Below are 7018 nucleotides of genomic sequence, written 5' to 3'. Positions count from 1 at the left end.
GACGGCTGCTTCATTATGAAAAGTACCAGCAGGCGGTGTGATGTTATGCTTCCAACACTGTGGCTTTGTATGAGACGGAACACAGAAGCACCAATAAGCTTTGTCGGTTCCAGACGCCGGGCCGCAGAGGGCTGAACCAGGGCATTGTGGGATGTGTGTCCCGTTCCATTCAGAAAAGATGATCTGAATGGCAGTCGCTCACATTGTGAGCTTCTTTGTGTGTCTCACTGGCCATCTGCTGCCCCAAGGAGTGAGATCAGTCACCCTCGACCCGCGCAATTCACTCATCCCAAACGAAGCGCAAGACTGTGCAGTGCCAAACTTTACTAGAATTCAACAGACTCAGCCAAGGGCTGCTATGTGATAAGTCAAAGGCACTTATTGAAGGATGCATGTGTGTGTTTTGTTATGTATAGGTATTTTCCATCTGCTCTTGACACTGAACGTCAAAGACTTTTCAGGAACTGAAATTGTGGCATATGTCTGCCACTTCTCATTCTTAGTTGTTCTGTTGTTTGACTTCAGAAGACTTCCCACCAGTCATATGGACTGCTTTTATAATACTTTTTTCAAATATTCATCCAACTTACAATTTTCAGTTGGTGTACAATAAAACAAGTAAAAAAATCCCTTAGACCTACACTGCAAGTGGTACAAAAGCCATATCTAGAATATATCGTTCCCCTTTTCCACCAAGGCAGTTTGAGTGCTGGTTCAGAGCCAGAATCTAGTTTCAAATTGGTTCTTTGTCTTTCAACACCCAAAGCACCAGGTTCGTAAGTAGCAAAACATTGCTGGTCTAGAACTACGTCAGGCATCAGGGGCTGTGTGCAGGCTTTAAATGACCAACAACACGAAAATAAAATAAACTTTTGACTGTCATTTTTGAAAAAGCAGCTAAACACAAGCATGTTGGATTTACTGTGTTTAGATGCCAATGTAAGTTCGCAAAGCCATGAACTTTAACAGCAATGCAACATCCACCATTGTTGATAATGGGCTTGCTCGGGATGTGTCAGCAAGCACATCTGCTCTCCAAGTCCTCTCGTGGAGCTCTGGTGCCACGCGCCACTCGGCTCACGCAGTGCCAACGCATCCCAAGCAAGCCTGTGTGTTTGTTTGGCACTGCCGCACTAGCATTTATGGAAAAGATGAGATGTATTCAGTGATGTAAGATCTGTGGAGACTCTGTGGAGACTCTCTATCCTGTGAAAAGGCAAACCGGTTCTTAGAAAGCTTGCCAGTCGAACCTTCTCCAAACCGGCAATAGCACTGGCTCTGAACCAGCACCTGGTTCATGCTGGTGGAAAAGGGATAATAGAGACATGGGTTGGGCAAACACCCAGAACTCCCTGAAATTGTGGCGGTGAGGTTTACACAAGCAAGTTTCATTCACATTTTCAGAATGTATAAAGGTAGTTACAAGTTAAAGCAGGACAGTTTTACTGATTTATTGTTTTCATTTTAAAGGCTACCAGGTGCACATTCACATAGGCATACTGTAAGAGTCTAAGACACATAGTGAATCCAGTCTTGCTGTTCCAAACCAATGAGCGATCACAGTTCTGCAGCCTGATATAAAACACGTGCACATCCACAAACACATTACACTCTGTAAACAGTGATTATGTCTTCCTGGCTCGAAGAATGAGGGCATTATGAAAGTATGTATTTTTATAAAGAACAACTCTAAGCGGTTTTGGGAGGGGTGATTTTGGGTGGTGGAGGCAGCTGGCCGCCTGGAAGACCATCATGACTGGGTCTCTTGTTTGACCCAGCATGCCATAACTACCAGCACACCACGTCTAAGACAAACTACCACACCAAAAACAACACACAGCACCAAGGAGAAGTGAGAAAGAGAAACCATTGTTGGGTCCAGGTGTTAGGGTGTGATCGTTTGATAAAAGCAATAGGCTGGATCAAAGTAACAGACAGGAAGTATGGAATTGCCCCTGCATACATAGAACACACACACACACACACACTTTGATTGCAAGATAATTTTTCTAAAACAGGGGTGTTTCATGGCTCATAGCAGAGTAAAAAAGAAGTAGAAGTGTGCTTATTTGTCCTCAATGTGCACTTGTAGTGTACCTGAAATATTAAAAGTATTTTAAAAAAAGAACTATACAGCTATATACAGAACTATACTATACAACATTAATGACAAAAAATACAAAAAAGTGTACTTTCAGAGAAAAAAAGCACTCTTAAATTCTGTTAATTTTAATATAAATGTAAATGCTATTTTTAAATGCTATTTTAAACTTACTAAACCTTACTATGAATAAGCAGCAAATTAGGAGTTAGAAATTAGGAGAAAAAACTGTTAATAGTGAATATGTGTTCCCTAAAATATGCTTTTAAAGTATATTATTTCTGTAAAAATGTAAGTACTCTTTTTTTTAAAGCATGCAAAAGTGCACATCTTTTTCACTAGGGAAACCGTAGCACAATACAACACTAAGCAATACAGGAAATAGTTTTTCCATTTGCTTTGGCTGCAGGTTACGTCAATAATGTCAACAATAACTGACGAAGGGATGTGATGGGCCAAGGTCTGTGTGCTATCAGACAAAGTGATTACCGAAAACAGCACCACCATCAATACTAACTGAATATACTGTAAAAGGGCATCAAACTGCTGCCAATTTCCAGTGAAATGTTTTTGTTGGCGCTAGACAAGCATCTAGTCAAAAGTAATTTGTGAGAATATGGCGCAAAACCGAGGATGACTGCTTATGTCAGACTAGTAAAGAGTTTGTTTAGCTTTGAAATTAAAGGTTCACTAAGTAACTTAAATTTTAAGAAAACATTGAATGGTGCTTGCCCATACAAAACTTACCACGTTAATACTAGAGTGTTATAGATGGTTGCTAATGTTGACGAACCACTACTAATTCCTTTTACCTAAATGTTTAAGTGGACATATTACAGGGAACAAAGTCCTTTAGTTCCACCACAGCCGTAAACTGTTTGCTACTTTCTATCGCTAGTCACAGCAGGTGGTATTAGTGAGAGGGACATTTTAATTCTAGAAAGCATGTGATTCTTATAAGCGAAAGAGTTCTGTCGCTATTTTTGTTCTGATTTCCTGAAAGAGAAAGGAAGAGACTGTGTGAAGGTGGAAAAAGTAAAAACACTAGCATACAGATGCTCTCAGAGCTAACAGACAAGAACTTAAAGGCATACAATTTTATTGAAATTATCTATTATTTTGAAAAACACATATATGTATGATACAATTGAAGTGAAAGAAAAAAGAAATATATGGTAGAAGGTGTGTTGCATGCCTTTTCCTGACAGGAAAGCAGCTGTGTGCGTCACAGAACAATCCAAAGCGGAAGGAAAGCACTGTTGGCCACTGTGAGCGAACTCACAGGAAAACCAGGCCGAAAGGGGGTAGATATGGGTAGGGGACAACGTCTGTGTGCACTGGGCCATTTCTCATGGGAAAATGCAGGGATGCTTGGATAAGACAGGTCTGGAGGGAATGGCACTAGGACACAGGAAGCCAGGCTCAACCTGTTTCCTCCCACTTCCTGAGACAGAGACTCTTATAGCCTGCCTGTGGGCAGAAAGGCAGAGCACTGCATTGGGTCAGCACTGGGATGGGTGTGTTCTTCCAGCTGCTTCCGCTGTTCTGCTTTGTAATGCACATTCAGCTGGAATTCTGTGGGCATCTTAAAGGATTAGTTCACTTCCAGAACAAAAATCTACAGATAATTTACTTACCCCCTTGTCATCCAAGATGTATTTCTTTCTTTAGTCATAAAGAAATGTTGTTTTTTGAAGAAAACATTTCAGGAATTTTGTCCATATAGTGGACTTCTATGGTGCCCACGAGTTTGAACTTCCAAAATGCAGCTTAAATGCAGCTTCAAAGGGCTCTGACGTTCAAAATCATCCTACATCGCTGTTTTACCTTTTTTTTGTAAAGGGCGTTTGATCTTCTTTGCACATTCACTTTGTAAACACTGGGTCAGTACTTCTGCAGCGATGTAGGTTTTTCAACATACTGTATTGAACTGGAGTACACAGAGTATGCATGTGCTTTGCAGAGCTAGACAAGATGAGCATTTGAGGTTAAAAAGTATATAAATTGTAAAAAAATGTGAAAATAACTGATCGTTTCACTAGATAAGACCCTTCTTCCTTGGCTGGGATCGTTTAGAGCTTTTTGAAGCTGGATTTAAACTGCATTTTGGAAGTTCAAACTAACGGGCACCATTGAAGTCCACTATATGGAGAAAATTCCTGAAATGTTTCCTCAAAAACCATAATTTCTTTACTACTGAATAAAGAAAGACATGAACATCTTGGATGAGAATGGGGTGAGTAAATTATCTGTAAATCTGTATCTGAGTCCCTTTATGGGAAGTCAGTCTGAAGAGCTTTACTATGGCAAACTATTCATATAGTCATCTTGCATTCAGAAAGACCAAAGTCTACAAATGTTAGTCAAGGTTACATTTTAATTATATATGTTAGATCAGCATCATACGCTTGGCTTCTTTAGCTCAAATCAGATCAAAATAATTTGGTCTGACTAATGCCATTTAGATGATTTCAGTATCTAATGATGTCCACTGAACGGGTTTGTAGAATATTTGACTCTTATGGAATGCAGCCTGCATTCCATGAGTGTCAAATATTCCTTGTGAAGAAGCACATAGCATACTTAAGAAAAAACACTTATTATGGAAATTAAGTGCAATTATCTTAACTTAAGAATATAACTTAAGAATGTCATAATTACTTCTATTATCCTTTAAATATCGTTAATGCGCACTTCCAAATGTACTGACAAGCATTTTTATTTAAATGTTTGTCATATATTTAAATATATTTATAATTACATATTTGTATATGAACTTGCAATTTAGTAATTTATAAAATATATTAACTTTGAATGTAATATCAAATAGTTAGTCAACCTATAATCAATGTTCTTCTTTAAAGCATGACAAAACATTAAAACCTAATGATTAAAAATATACAATTCTTATGAATATACTTAATTATATATAAATTACACTATACATTTATTTTAATTAAGTGCTTTTCTTTTTCACAAGGGATCTCTGACTTCTGACCACACAGCATTCTGTTTTCCTCATCTCAGAAGATGTATACATAAAAATGGCAATATAAGTAGATGTAGTTTTTGGACTATTCTCATGTTTTTGCAGTTTTGCATTGCAAGGCTGTATTCATTGGGGAAGTACACTTTACTCTAGAAGACTAACATTTGGCCAATGCTATGTTTTAGCACCTGACTCGCACCAGCTAACCACACAAACACACAGTTGCTGCCCACTAATGGGCAGGATGCTGCGGTTACAGCTAAACCCGAGTAAACACAGCAATCCTACACCTTAAACACACAAAACCAACAGGCTCCAAATGCATCTTTCTTCAAAAAAATTCCAAGTATTTTATTTGCCCAGACTTCATTGCTAGTATTAACAATGACAATTGACAGTTAACAATAATTTGTGACCCTGGGCCACAAAACCAGTCATGAGGTTAAATTTTACAAAACAATAAATAAGCTTTTATTGATGTATAGTTTTTTAGGATAGGACGATATTTGGCCGAGATACATCTATTTGAAAATCTGGAATCTAAGGGTGCAAAAAAATCAAAATACTGAGAAAATCACCTTTAAAGTTGTCCAAATTAAGTTCTTAACAATGCATATTACTAATCAAAAATTACATTTTTTACAGTTTACAGTAGGAATTTTACAAAAAATCTTAATGTAACATGATCTTTACTTAATTTCCTAATGATTTTTGACATAAAAGAAAAATCAATAATTTTGACCCATATTTTTGGCTATTGCTACAAATATACCCCAGCGACTTAAGACTGGTTTTGTGGTCCAGGGTCACATTTATTTTCATTGGCTGCTGCAGTATACAAGCCTAAAGCTCTGTTTACAACTGGTATGTACATCCCTCCCAGGTAATCCGATCACAATTGATCAAGCAAAACATATTGCTGTTTAAACCTGGTAGTAACATGCATCTGAAATGAGTCTCCTTGTGGTCAAATTTCAAAGAGATCTCTGATTTCAGTACATACATGATTTACATCAGGTTATTGGTGCATTTTAAGGCCAAACATCTAAAACGTAATAATCCAAATATACTATTCAAGCTCAGTGAATTATTCATTTGCTCTCTTGTGAGCACTGGTATCTCTAGAAATCTCTGTGTAAAACATGGCATTACATTAAAGACAAATTTCACCAAGGTACAGAAATGAAATGCCAATTCTCTTCACCAATAAAAGACCAGTCTTCCAGATATTTCTCTCTCATATTGACTAAGAAAAGAGTCATTTCCTTTGGCCTTACACTGTTCTAGAGCCTTTTCCTGTCAGTGGGCCATTGACCAATCAGAAAGAGCCTTTTCTTTTCAAATGTCACAGAGAAATCAGTCCACCCTTCCATGTTAGTTCCGGTTTGGGTCAAACAAGCATGGGAACAAGATTGGTGGACTATTCCTTAGAATATTGACAGTTCTGCATATTAAGAATTAGGTTCGAATTTTAGCTCTTCTTCTTCCTAATCAAGAACATCCAGTGTAAGAGTTTAAGTATACTATGTTTACCTTTTACCATGCATTCAGTGTGCACACTACCTAGTAAACCTTTGTTTTCGAGCACTCAAATCACTCATGTTTCCACAGACACAAAAATCAATCTGATGATGAAAATGACATCAAACAGACTGTCAGTGAGCCAAAGCAAAATACAGACAAGGGAAGTATACTTTGAGCTAAAGAAAACTCATCTTTTGATCCAAAAGACACCTCTGTTGGTCACATGGAAGTTTGTAGAGTCAGCCGCACCCTTGTTGGCTAGTGTTCATTAAATGCTTCATTTCTAACATTTGCTGAAGTTGTTTTCACATTTAGTCATCCTCTTCTGCAAAAGAACCTCCTCTGGGCTGAAAGGAACATGTAAACAAACCCAAAAGGACCCTTCGCTCTTACATAACATTGCT

This window comes from Garra rufa, chromosome 13 (assembly GCF_049309525.1).
Source record: "Garra rufa chromosome 13, GarRuf1.0, whole genome shotgun sequence".
Taxonomy (NCBI): domain Eukaryota; kingdom Metazoa; phylum Chordata; class Actinopteri; order Cypriniformes; family Cyprinidae; genus Garra; species Garra rufa.
The sequence above is the reverse complement of the archived record's forward strand: the minus strand, read 5'-3'. Positions refer to the sequence as shown.